Genomic DNA, 15,209 nt, shown 5'->3' with positions numbered 1-15,209 from the left:
TATTTATTTTGTTAATATGAAGAAAGATCTAAAATATGTACATATTGCCCGTCATTCTTATTAAAAATAAGACAAGTCGTAACAAAGTAAATGTACTGGAAAGTGTATTTAGAAAGATTAAATAAATATCTAAATTTAAGTATATCATTTACAATGATAAGATGTTGTTAAACTTTATTTAAATTTATTTTATTAATATAATAATTTTTATTTGATTTTTTATAAAAATAATTTATTTATTTAAGGTTTTAGTATTTATTAAAAATTAATTTATAGATTTATAGTTTAATAGTATTGTGAAAGAAATAATTAAATTTATAAAAGAATTAATTTAGTACCTTTTGTATCAGGGTTGATTAAAATTTTTAATTTTTTTTTAAATTCTCAAAATTTATAGAGTTAATTTTATTATTAATTTATTGTGTTATAAATATTTATAAAATAATATTAGTTTTGAAATTTAATTCGTTATATTATATTTAGTTATTTAAGATTTAAATTTAATTTAAAATTTTAAAAGTTATTTTGATTTTGTTGATTAATATTTTAAATTTAAATTATTTTAGGGATAAGCTTGAAATTTTTATATAATAATTTATTTATTTTAATAATTTATAGGAATAGAAATTTTTATTTAAGTTTGTAAAAATTTATTATTTATTTATTTTTAATTTATTATAAATTATTTATTATTAATATTAAATTTTATTAATGAATATTTAATTAATAGTAATAATGATTAAATTAGTATAATTTACATTTATAAATTATGAATTCGGCAAAAATTATTTTCATCTGTTTAACAAAAACATTGTATTAAGTTTAATTTAATATAGGATCTGCTCAATGATTTATTAAATAGCTGCAGTATTTTGACTGTGCAAAGGTAGCATAATAATTAGTCTTTTAATTGAGGACTTGTATGAAAGATTTGATGAGAAATAAACTTTATTATTTATATAATTAAAATTTTATTTTTAAGTAAAAAAGCTTAAATTATTTAAAGGGACGATAAGACCCTATAAAACTTTATAAATTTTAATTTTAATTTTTTTGGTTTTATAAATATTTTATTTTTATAATTTATTTTATTGGGGTGATAAAAAAAATTAATAAACTTTTTTTAAAATTTAACATTATTTAATGAATTTTTGAATTAAAATTTTTAATTAAAGGAAAAAGTTACTTTAGGGATAACAGCGTAATTAATTTTTTAAGTCCAAATTTAAAAATTAGTTTGCGACCTCGATGTTGAATTAAGATTAATCTTAGGTGCAAAATTTTAAGTATTAGGTCTGTTCGACCTTTAAATTCTTACATGATTTGAGTTCAAACCGGTGTAAGCCAGGTTGGTTTCTATCTTTTAAAAATTAATTTGTTTTAGTACGAAAGGATTAAATAATTAAATTAAATTTTTATTAAATGAATAAAAATAATTTAACTATTTTGGCAGATAATTGTGTTAAATTTAGAATTTAATTATATAATTTTTATTATAGATAGTAATTTTTATATTTGTTATAATTATTAATTTTTTGATTTTATTTTTAATAGTTTTTATAAGAGTTGCTTTTTTTACTTTATTAGAGCGTAAAGTTTTAGGTTATATTCAATTACGTAAAGGTCCGAATAAGTTTTTGATTAAAGGTATTTTTCAACCTATAGGTGATGGGTTAAAATTATTTTTTAAAGAAGTTAATTATCCGAGTAATATAAATTTTTTTATTTTTATAATTTCTCCTTTATTGGGTTTATTAATTTCAATTTTTTTTTGATTTATTTATCCTTATATTGGTATGAACTATATTATAGGATTTGGTTTAATTTATATATTTTGTTGTTCAAGTTTAATAGTTTATATTTTTTTAATAATTAGATGATCTTCGAATTCTAATTATTCAGTTTTAGGTATAATTCGGTTTATTTCTCAAATGATTTCATATGAAGTTAGAATAATAATTATTATTATAAATTTAATATTTTTAATTAATAGTTTTAATTTAAATGATTTTTATATCTATCAAATTAATTTAAAATTTTTTTTTTTTCTTTTTTTTTTGTTTATTTTATTATTAATTAGATTTTTAGCTGAAATAAATCGTTCTCCTTTTGATTTTTCTGAGGGTGAATCAGAATTAGTTTCTGGATTTAATATTGAATTTAGAAGTTTATCTTTTATTTTTATTTTTATATCTGAATATATAAGAATTATATTTATAGGGATACTATTATGTGAAATGTTTTTTGGTTTGATAATAAATAAATTTTATTTAAATATTTTTATTTTGATTTTTATATTTATAGTTATTTGATTACGTGGGTTTTTACCACGATTTCGTTATGATAAATTAATATATTTAGTTTGGAAATTAATTTTACCTTTGTCTTTATTTTTATTTGTCTTTAATTTTTCTATTAAATTATTTAACTTATATCATTAATTTAAGTATTAAGTTAATAGAATTAAATTCTATTTTTTATTTTCAAAATAAATATTTTAAATAAATTAATTAACTAAATTAATAATTTATCTCATAACTTTATGATATAAAAGTTAATGAAAAAGTAAGAAAAATAAATTGTTGTAAAAATTTGCCCTGTTGTAATAAATGGGTATTCAACTGGTTGTATCCCAATTCAGGTTAAAATAAAAAATGTTATAATAAATATTCAGAATAAAAATTTATTTAATGGGTAAAATTTATTTCTTAAAAAATTTTTATTGTTTAATATAGGTAAGATTAATAAAATTAAAATTGAAAGTATTAAAGCAATAACCCCTCCTAATTTATTAGGGATTGCTCGTAAAATTGAATAAGAAAATAAAAAATATCATTCTGGTTGAATGTGATTTGGTGTAATTATTGAATTTGCTATAATAAAATTATTGTGATCATTTAGTAGGTATGGAAAAATTAAAGCTAAAATAAAAAATATTCATATAAATATGATTAATCCAATTAAATCTTTAATTAGAAAATATGGAGAAAAAGTAATTTTATCAAAATTTCTATTAATTCCTAGTGGATTATTAGAACCTGTTAAATGAAGAAAGAATAAGTGAATAAAAGTAAATAAAATAATAATAAATGGTAAAATAAAATGGATTGAGAAAAATCGTGTTAATGTAGCATTATTAATTGAGAATCCCCCTCAAATTCAAATAACAATTGAATTTCCTAAATAAGGAATTGCTGATAATAAATTTGTGATTACTGTTGCCCCCCAAAATGATATTTGTCCTCATGGTAATACATAACCTACAAATGCTGTTATTATTGTTAATAATAATAAAATTACTCCAATAATTCATGTTATTTTAAAGTTGAAAGAATTTATATAGATACCTCGTCTAATATGAATATAAATTATAATAAAAAATATAGAAGCCCCATTTGCATGGAAAGATCGGATTAATCATCCAAAGTTAATATTTCGATTTATATTAATAATTCTTTGAAAAGCTAAATTAATATCTGTTTTATAATGGAAGGCTAAAAATAATCCTGTTAAAATTTGATTAATTAAACAAATTATTAATAAAGATCCAAAATTTCATATAAAACTAATTCTAGCTGGTGTAGGTAAATTTAATATTGGGGATAAAGTTTTTAGTATATTTTTTTTCATTAATTATTTTTTTGTCGAATTGGTCCTTTATTAATTTTTAGTATTCAAATAATTAAAATTAATATAAAAAAAAGGATTAAGATAATTAAATAAATTATTAAATTATTTGGTATTATGAATATATTTAATAAATTAAAATTATCTTCAAATATAAATTTATTTTCATAATTGAAATTTTCAAGATTGAGATTTAATTTTAAATAAAAGATTAACATTAAAATTAATGTTAATTTATAAATTATAATTTTATAATTTTTATTAATATTTAATTCATTAAAAGCAATTCTTGAAATATATAAAAAAATAATTATTAATCCTCCAATGTATAAGATAAATACTATAAATGAAATTCATGCTGTTTTAGTAATTATATTAATTATTAATGTTAAAGTTATAGTTTGAATTAAAATGATTAAGTTTGATCTAATTGGTGATTTTATTATAGTTAATAAAATTGCTATGGTTAAATTAGTTAATAAAATAAATTTTAAAATTCAGTATATATTTTAATTAAAATATTAATTTTGGAGATTAATGATAATATGTATATATTTATACTGATTTATTTTAAATAATTTTATAATTTTGATTTACAATATCAATGTTTTTTTTAAACTATTAAAATGATAAATTTATTTATTTTAGTATTAATATTTATATTATTTTCTGGAGTTTTATTTTATATTTTTAATTTTAATCATTTATTAATAATACTTTTAGGATTAGAATATTTATTATTAATTTTATCTTTATTATTTTTATTAAATTTAATAATATTTATTAAACAATATGTTTTATTATTAATTTTTTTTATTTTTTGTATTAGTGAAAGAGTTTTAGGTTTAACAATTTTGATTTTAATAGTTCGTATATATGGTAATGATTACTTAAAGTCATTAATAATTTTACAATGTTAATAATTTTAATATTAATTTTATTTAGTATGATTTTTTTTAGTCTTAATTTTAAAAGATGATGATTAGCCCAGAATTTTTTTTTTTTTTTTTTTTTTTTTATATATTTCAAGATACCTATGTTTAATTATTTTTTAAATGTTAGTTATTTATTTGGTATAGATATATTTTCTTATTTGATATTTATATTAGGTGTTTGAATTATTAGATTAGTTTATATTTCTAGATTTAGTCTTAAGAATAATTATTTAAAGTATTTTAATTTTTTAATATTTATTTTTATTATTATTTTTTATTTTTGTTTTTTTAGAAATAATTTTATTTTATTTTATATTTTTTATGAAATTAATTTAATTCCTGTTATTATTTTAATTTATGGTTGAGGTTATCAATATGAGCGTTTTAAGGCTGGTTTTTATTTATTTATTTATATAATTTTTTTTTCTTTACCTTTTTTTTCTTGTTTATTGAGTTTAAATAATTTTAATTTTATATTTATATATTATTATGATTACTTATATAATTTAAATTTTTATTATTATTTATTTTTAATAATAATTTTTTTAGTTAAGATACCTTTATTTATATTTCATATTTGACTTCCAAAGGCTCATGTTGAGGCTCCTATTAGTGGTTCAATAATTTTAGCTGGGATTATATTAAAATTAGGTGGTTTTGGTATTTATCATGTTTTAATATTAGTTTTTAAAGTTAACTTAAAATTTAATTATTTATTTATTTCTTTATGTTTATTAGGTATATTGGTTTTAAGATTAGTTTGTTTTTTTCAGAGAGACTTAAAAATTTTGATTGCTTATTCTTCTGTTGTTCATATAGCTTTAGTAATTATTGGGTTTTTAACTTTAAATAATTGTGGTTATTTTGGTTCATTAATTTTAATATTTGGCCATGGTTTATGTTCTTCTGGTTTATTTTGTTTAAGAAATATTTGTTATTTACGTTTTAAAAGTCGAAGTTTATTTTTAAATAAGGGTTTAATTAATATTTATCCTGTTTTATCATTTTGGTGATTTTTATTATGTTCTTCAAATATATCTTTTCCCCCATCTTTAAATTTATTTGGTGAATTATTTTTATTAATTAGTTTAATAATTTGATTAGATTATTTTTATATATTATATTTTTTAATTATAATTTTAATATTTTTATATAGTTTATATTTATATTTATATACTCAATATGGTAAATTATTTTTTAATATAAATTATTTAGTTTATATTAATTTAAGAGAATATATATTATTATTTATGCATTGAGTTCCATTAAATTTAATTTTTTTAATTATAGAATTATTTTGTTATTTAAATAGTTTATTTAAAATATTAATTTGTGGAATTAAAGATTATATTTTTATATTTAAATAATTAAATTTAATTTTTTTTTTTTTTTTTTTTTTTTTTTATTTTATTTTATTTGTAGTTTTTTTTATTATAGGTTTATTAATGATTTATTTTGATAAATTTTATTTTATTGAATATATATTTTTTTTTTTTAATTCTTGTATAGTTTTATATGTTATTTTAATAGATTGAATATCTTTAATATTTATTTCTTTTGTTTTTTTAATTTCTTCTATAATTTTATTATATAGTATAGAATATATAAATTATGATTTTAATAAGAGTCGATTTTTAATATTAATAAATTTTTTTATTATATTTATATTTTTTTTGGTTATTAGTCCTAATTTGATTAGAATTTTATTAGGTTGGGATGGTTTAGGGATGGTTTCTTTTTGTTTAGTTGTTTTTTATCAAAATAAAAAATCTTATAGTTCAGGTTTAGTAACAGTTATTTTAAATCGTTTAGGTGATTTATTTATTATTATATCTATAATTTGAATATTAAATTTTGGTTCTTGAAATTTTATTTTAATTGATTATTATGTTAATTTAAATTATTTATTTTTTATTATATTGATAATTATAATAGCTTCTTTAACTAAGAGAGCTCAGATTCCTTTTTCTTCTTGACTTCCTTTAGCTATAGCAGCCCCTACTCCTGTTTCTTCATTAGTTCATTCTTCTACTTTAGTTACTGCTGGTATTTACTTAATAATTCGTTTTAATGAAATTTTTTTAAATTTTTCTTTTTTAAATTATTTAATAGTAATTTCTTGTTTGACAATATTAATAGCTGGTTTGAATGCAATTTTTGAATTTGATTTAAAGAAAATTATTGCTTTTTCTACTTTAAGACAAATAAGATTTATATTTATAATTTTATGTTTAGGTAAAATTGATATATGTTTTTTTTATTTATTAATACATGCTTTATTTAAATCTATAATATTTTTAAGAGCTGGGATTTTAATTTTAAATATAAATAATAATCAAGATATTCGTAAAATGGGTGGTTTAATTGATTATTTACCTTTTTGTGGTTTAATTTTTATATTTACTTTAATGTCTTTATGTGGTTTTCCTTTTTTTTGTAGTTTTTATTCAAAGGATTTAATTTTTGAATATTTTTTAATAATAAATTTAAATTTTTTTTTTTTTTTTTTTTTTTTATTTTCTTTTTTTTTAACTTTTTTTTATTCTATTCGTGTAATTTATTATTTAATAATAATAAATTTTTCTATATATAATTATATAATAATTGTTAAATTTGAAAGAAAAATTTTGATTATTAGAATAATATTTATTAGATTTATTATAATTTTTTTTGGTTCTTTTTTTATATGATTGATATTTTATAAGTTTGATTTAATTTTATTAGAATTTAAATTTAAAATTTTAAGAGTTTTAATTTTATTTTTTAGAATTTGATTTTTTTTTGAACTTAATAATTTTTTATTTTCTATAAGTTATTTTATTTCTTTATTTAATGTTTTTTTTTTTGGTATAATATGAAATTTATTATTTTTTAAGGTTAATTTTTTTTTAAATAATTTTCTTTATGTTGGTTTTTTTTCTTTAAAAGTTTTCGAGGTTGGTTGAATTGAATATAATTTAAATAGAGGTTTAATTTTTTTTTTTAAAAAATTAATTTTATTTAGTCAAAATATTTTTTTAAATAGTTATAAGGTTTATATTTTATTATTTTTTTTATGATTTTTAATTATTTTATTTTTTAATTATTAAATTTGAATAGCTTAATTATAGAGCATTATATTGAAGATATAAAGGTAAATTTAAATTTTTTAAATAATTTTAAAAATTTTATTTTTTAAAAAAAAAGTTTTATTTTGAAATAAAGACTAAATCTTAGTTAAGGTTATTTTTGTGTTTTTAAAAAAAGGTAAAATTTTGATTTAATTTTAATTTTTTTTTATGGTAAGGTAGCTACCTTTGCAAATTTTTAAAAATTTTATTTTTTAAAAAAAAAGTTTTATTTTGAAATAAAGACTAAATCTTAGTTAAGGTTATTTTTGTGTTTTTAAAAAAAGGTAAAATTTTGATTTAATTTTAATTTTTTTTTATGGTAAGGTAGCTACCTTTGCAAATTTTTAAAAATTTTATTTTTTAAAAAAAAAGTTTTATTTTGAAATAAAGACTAAATCTTAGTTAAGGTTATTTTTGTGTTTTTAAAAAAAGGTAAAATTTTGATTTAATTTTAATTTTTTTTTATGGTAAGGTAGCTACCTTTGCAAATTTTTAAAAATTTTATTTTTTAAAAAAAAAGTTTTATTTTGAAATAAAGACTAAATCTTAGTTAAGGTTATTTTTTTGTTTTTAAAAAAAGGTAAAATTTTGATTTAATTTTAATTTTTTTTTATGGTAAGGTAGCTATCTTTGCAAATTTTTAAAAATTTTATTTTTTAAAAAAAAAGTTTTATTTTGAAATAAAGACTAAATCTTAGTTAAGGTTATTTTTGTGTTTTTAAAAAAAGGTAAAATTTTGATTTAATTTTAATTTTTTTTTATGGTAAGGTAGCTACCTTTGCAAATTTTTAAAAATTTTATTTTTTAAAAAAAAAGTTTTATTTTGAAATAAAGACTAAATCTTAGTTAAGGTTATTTTTTTGTTTTTAAAAAAAGGTAAAATTTTGATTTAATTTTAATTTTTTTTTATGGTAAGGTAGCTACCTTTGCAAATTTTTAAAAATTTTATTTTTTAAAAAAAAAGTTTTATTTTGAAATAAAGACTAAATCTTAGTTAAGGTTATTTTTGTGTTTTTAAAAAAAGGTAAAATTTTGATTTAATTTTAATTTTTTTTTATGGTAAGGTAGCTACCTTTGCAAATTTTTAAAAATTTTATTTTTTAAAAAAAAAGTTTTATTTTGAAATAAAGACTAAATCTTAGTTAAGGTTATTTTTTTGTTTTTAAAAAAAGGTAAAATTTTGATTTAATTTTAATTTTTTTTTATGGTAAGGTAGCTATCTTTGCAAATTTTTAAAAATTTTATTTTTTAAAAAAAAAGTTTTATTTTGAAATAAAGACTAAATCTTAGTTAAGGTTATTTTTGTGTTTTTAAAAAAAGGTAAAATTTTGATTTAATTTTAATTTTTTTTTATGGTAAGGTAGCTACCTTTGCAAATTTTTAAAAATTTTATTTTTTAAAAAAAAAGTTTTATTTTGAAATAAAGACTAAATCTTAGTTAAGGTTATTTTTGTGTTTTTAAAAAAAGGTAAAATTTTGATTTAATTTTAATTTTTTTTTATGGTAAGGTAGCTACCTTTGCAAATTTTTAAAAATTTTATTTTTTAAAAAAAAAGTTTTATTTTGAAATAAAGACTAAATCTTAGTTAAGGTTATTTTTGTGTTTTTAAAAAAAGGTAAAATTTTGATTTAATTTTAATTTTTTTTTATGGTAAGGTAGCTACCTTTGCAAATTTTTAAAAATTTTATTTTTTAAAAAAAAAGTTTTATTTTGAAATAAAGACTAAATCTTAGTTAAGGTTATTTTTGTGTTTTTAAAAAAAGGTAAAATTTTGATTTAATTTTAATTTTTTTTTATGGTAAGGTAGCTACCTTTGCAAATTTTTAAAAATTTTATTTTTTAAAAAATTATTTATAAATAATATATTATTTTTATATTGAAAATATAATGTTTTATTTTAAACTAATAAATATTTAAAGATTAAACATTAATAATGCTTTAAAAGATAGTTAGCAGCTTCTTTTTTAAAAATCTTTTTAATTGGAATTTTTTTTTCAATATTATTATTAACAGTAATAAACCTCTATTTTGGTTTCAATTAAAAATAAGGATTAAAAAAATCTATTATTAAGTCGAAATTAATATGTAATTTATTACTTCTTATTTAAGATAAATTATAAAATAATTTTTAAAAGCAAATTAAATGTTATAAATTTTAACTATTATCCTTTAAATTTTTCAATTTAATGATCCAAATTTTCATTCATAAAAAATAGTAATAATTATAAATATAAAAAAAATAATAAACATTAAATTAAAGTAAATTATGTTTGAAATCTTAAAGTTTAAAATTATTGGTATAATAATTGAAATTTCGATATCAAAAATTAAAAAAATAATTGCAATTAAATAAAAATTTAATGAAAATGGGATTCGTGATTTATTAAATGGGTCAAAACCACATTCAAAGGGTGCTGACTTATTATAATTAAATTTTATTTTTATATTAATTATAATTATTAGTATAAAAAGAATTATTAAAATAATAAATATTACAATTATTGAAATTAAATTTAATATAATTATTTTATTTAAATTTTAAACTTTTTGATTGGAAATCAAATATACTAATTTATATTAATAAAATTAATTATTTCATCAATAAAAAGTTATATAAAGAAATAGTCAAATGATATCAATAAAATGTCAATATCAAGCTCCTAATTCAAATCTGATATGATGAATATGAGAAAAGTGAAGTTTAATTATTCGTATAAGATTGATAATTAAAAAAATTGTTCCGATAATTACATGTAAACCATGAAATCCTGTTGCTATATAAAAAGAAGAACCAAAAATTGAATCTGAGAATGTAAATGTAGCTTGTTTATATTCTAATATTTGAAGTATTAGAAAGTAGATACTTAAAATAATTGTTAAATTTATAAAAATGATAGTTTTTTTTTTAGAATTATTAAGTAAGTAAAGATGAGCTAAAGTAACAGTAAAACTTGATGTTAATAAAATAATTGTATTTAATAAAGGAATTAATAATGGATTGAAAAATATAATATTTTTTGGTGGTCAATTTAGTCCTAGTTCAATTGATGGTGCTAAAGAATTGTGTAGAAAATTTCAAAAAAAAGAAATAAATAAAAATATTTCAGAGATAATAAATAAGATTATTCTAAATTTGATTAAATTTATAATATAAAAATTATGATTACCTTGAAATGTTCTTTCTCGAATTACATCTCGTCATCATAAGATAGAAATACTAATAATTATTAGTAGATTAAATAATGATATTATATTTATTTTAAAATTTATAATTATAATATTAGAAATTATTAAATTAAATGTATTAAATGCTATTAAGATAGGTCATGGACTTAATCTTAAAATAAAATATGGTTGATTAATTTTTATCATTATTCACTAGAGTATAAAGATGAAAGAATTGAGAATACATAACTTTGAATTAAAGCTACGCATAATTCAAAAATTATTATAAATATTTGAATAAAAATAATAATAATTATAAGTGAATTAAAATTTAATAGAGTTATTAATAAATGTCCTGCAATTAAATTAGCTGTTAAACGAATAGAAAGAGATATTGGTCGAATAATAATTCTTATTGTTTCAATAATTGTTATTAATGGGGCTAGGTAAATTGGTGTATTTAAAGGAATCAAGTGTGCAATTATATTTTTAGTGTTTTTACAAGTTGACAAAATAATAAAAAATATTCAAAATGGAATAGCTAAAGTAACAGAAAATACTATATGACTTGATGATGAAAAAATATATGGGAATAAGCTAAAAAAATTATTAAGTAGAATAAATATAAAAAGTGAAATAAATAAAAATGCAGGAGATTTAGTTTTTTTTATTTTATAAAGTATTAGTATTTCATTGTTTAGTATATTAAATATTTTAAATAATAATCAGTTTATTCGATTTGGTAAGATTCATAAAAAGTTTGGTATAAATAAAATGATTAAAAGAGTTCTGATTCAATTTATTTCTAAATTAAAAATTGTTGTTGATGGGTCAAAAATATTAAATAAATTTGTTGTAATTTTTTATGTTATTTTTTTTAAAAAAATTAATTTTTAAGTTTTTAATAAAATTAAAATATAGTAAGTTTATGATTACATAAAATGTAGAAAAAAAAAATAAGAATAAAATTAATCAATTAATTGGTGCTATTTGAGGAATTAAGTGATATTAATAAATAATTTTAATTTGACAAATTAATGTTATGCTTTAACTAATCTCTTTCATTAGAAGTAATTGCTAATTTACTATATTTTGATTTAAGAGATCATTACTTTGCTTTTCAGTCATCTAATGAATTAAAAATTTTTAATTCAATAAATAAATTTATTTAAATTAATTGATTCAATTTGAATAGGTATAAATCTGTGATTAATACCACAAATTTCTGAGCATTGTCCAAAGTATATTCCTGGTCGATTTATAAAAAGATTAATTTGATTTATTCGTCCTGGGATTGCATCAATTTTAATAGCTAAACTTGGAATTGTTCATGAATGAATTACATCGTCTGACGAAATTAAGAGTCGAATATTAAATTTAAATGGGATAATAGTTTTATTATCTACTTCAATTAATCGAAAATTTTCTTTATTTAATTCATTTATTATATAAGATTCAAATTCAATATTTGAAAAATCTGAATATTCATATGATCAGAATCATTGATGACCAAAAATTTTAATTGTTAAAATTGGGCATTTAATTTCATCTATTAAGTATAGTAGGTGAAGTGAAGGTATAGCAATAAAAATTAAAATAATTGGTGGAGTTGTAGTTCAGATAAATTCAATTATTTGATTTTCAGAGATTTTAATATTAATAAATTTATTTTTTATAATAAAAATTATTATATAAGTAATTGTTGTTATAATTATAATAATAATGAAAATTGTATGATCGTGAAAAAAAATTAATTGTTCTATTAGTGGTGAATTACTATTTTGAAATCTTAGTTTTATTCAAGTTATAATTTCTAAAAAAAGATTATTCTTTATAAATGAATTTTAAGTTCATTGCATATAGTTTCTGCCATATTAGAAATTAATAATTAGAGGTAATTCTGAATATGAATGTTCTAAGGGTGGTAAATTATGAATTCATTCAATAGAATTTCTTAAATTTAATTTAAAAATAGTTGTTTTTTTTAAAAAAATTCTATTTCAAATACAATAAATTAAAATAATAATTCTAAATGTTGAAATTATTGAACCAATTGATGAAATTATATTTCATAGTAAAAAATTATTTGGGTAATCTGTGTATCGTCGAGGTATACCATTTAAACCTAAAAAATGTTGGGGGAAGAAAGTTATATTTACCCCAATAAATATTAAAATGAATTGAATTTTTAAAATAAAATTATTTATTGAAAATCCAGTGAAAATTGGGAATCAATGAATTAAACTAGCAATAATAGCAAATACAATTCCTATTGATAATACATAGTGGAAATGAGCTACTACATAGTAAGTATCGTGAAGAATGATATCAATAGATGAATTAGCAAGAATTACTCCTGTCAATCCTCCAATTGTGAATAAAAAAATAAAACCTAAAGATCAAATTGTGGAAGGTGAAAAATTAATTTTAGATCCATAAATAGTAGCTAATCATCTAAAAATTTTAATTCCTGTTGGAATTGCAATAATTATAGTTGCTGATGTAAAATATGCTCGTGTATCAACGTCTATTCCAATTGTAAATATATGATGTGCTCATACAATAAATCCTAATAATCCAATAGTTAGTATAGCATAGATTATACTAATATTACCGAATGTTTCGTTTTTATTACTTTCTTGACTAATAATATGTGAAATTAATCCAAATCCGGGTAAAATTAAAATATATACTTCTGGATGTCCAAAAAATCAGAATAAATGTTGATAAAGAATTGGATCTCCTCCTCCTGCAGGGTCAAAGAATGATGTATTTAAATTACGATCAGTAAGAAGTATAGTAATTGCACCAGCTAAAACAGGTAAGGATAAAATTAATAATATAGCTGTAATTAAAATTGATCAAGGGAATAATGGAATTTGATTTAATTTTATATTATTAGGTATTATATTTAAAATTGTACAAATAAAATTAATTGCTCCTAAAATTGATGAGATTCCTGCTAAATGTAGAGAAAAAATTGTTAAATCAACTGAAATATTATTATGAGCAATATTATTAGATAAAGGGGGATAAATTGTTCATCCTGTTCCTGTTCCGTTATTAATTATAAAACTACAAATTATTATTATTAATGAAGGAGGTAATAATCAAAATCTAATATTATTTAATCGTGGGAATGATATATCAGGGCATCCTATTATTATAGGAATTAATCAATTTCCAAAACCACCAATAACAATTGGTATAGTTATAAAAAAAATTATAATAAAAGCGTGAATTGTAACAATTACATTATATAATTGATTATTATTAATAATTGAATTAATTTGACTTAGTTCTAGTCGAATTAAGATTCTAAGGGATGAACCAATTATACCTGATCAAATACCAAATAAAAAATATAAAGTTCCAATATCTTTATGATTAGTTGAAAAGATTCATTTTATAGATAAAATGGCTGATAATAGGTTATAAATTGTAAATTTATATATAGATTTAAAAAATCTTTTTATCAATAACTTTATATTCAAATTCTATGATATTAAATTGCAAATTTAAAGGTATTAATTATTTTAATTAAGGTTTAAAAAAAAATATTTTTAATTTTGAAGATTAATAGTTTAATTTAACTTAAAACCTTAATAAATAAATAAATAACTAAAAAATAATCTAAAGAAGTTAATAAATATTAATAAGTTGTAATTATTTTTTTTTAATTGAAGATATCATTTATTGAATAAGTTAAAATTAAATAATATGAAATAAGTTATTTTAATATAAAAATATAAATTTAAAATTGTTAATATAATTAATATTATTATAATTAAATATAAATTATTATAAATTAAGTTTTTGATTAATATTCATTTTATTAAAAACCCAATTATAGGTGGTAATCCTATAATTGAAAAAATTAATATTATTAAATTTAGTTTAAAGAAAAAATTTAAATTAAAAAATTTTATTTGATTAATATAATTAATATTATAATTATTTAAAATTTTAATAATTAAAAAATTTAAAATTGAGTAAATTAAAAAATAATTGATTCATAATTTATTATTTATTAAAATTGCAAATAGTATTCATGTTGAATTATTGATTGAAGATATTGCTAAGATTTTACGTATAGAATTTTGATTTATTCCAAAAATTGAGTTTATTGAAATTAAAATAATTAAGAAAATTAAATTTTTATCAATATTTAGATATGAAATTAAAACAAATGGGGAAATTTTTTGTCAAGTTATTATTAATAGGCATGAAAATCAATTTAATCCTTCTATTATTGAAGGTAATCATAAGTGAAAAGGTATTAATCTTAATTTTATTAATAGTGGTAAAATAATTAAAATATTACTATTATTTATAAAAAAAAAATTTTTATTAATTAAGAAAATTAATAAT

At 16.6% G+C, this 15,209-nt stretch overlaps 2 pseudogenes across 1 annotated transcript; both read right to left on the bottom strand.

The window, feature by feature from the left end:
• Positions 1-2,515: 2,515 nt before the first annotated feature.
• LOC132931280 (cytochrome b-like) lies at positions 2,516-3,645 on the bottom strand (annotated as a pseudogene). The gene has a single exon (XR_009662419.1). The product of XR_009662419.1 is annotated as a cytochrome b-like (transcript).
• An 8,327-nt stretch (positions 3,646-11,972) lies between these two features.
• On the bottom strand, positions 11,973-12,655 carry LOC132931335 (cytochrome c oxidase subunit 2-like; annotated as a pseudogene).
• Positions 12,656-15,209: the final 2,554 nt, after the last annotated feature.

The sequence above is a fragment of the Rhopalosiphum padi genome, unplaced genomic scaffold, assembly GCF_020882245.1.
Source record: "Rhopalosiphum padi isolate XX-2018 unplaced genomic scaffold, ASM2088224v1 scaffold1, whole genome shotgun sequence".
Lineage (NCBI taxonomy): Eukaryota > Metazoa > Arthropoda > Insecta > Hemiptera > Aphididae > Rhopalosiphum > Rhopalosiphum padi.
The sequence above is the reverse complement of the archived record's forward strand: the minus strand, read 5'-3'. Positions and strand labels throughout refer to the sequence as shown.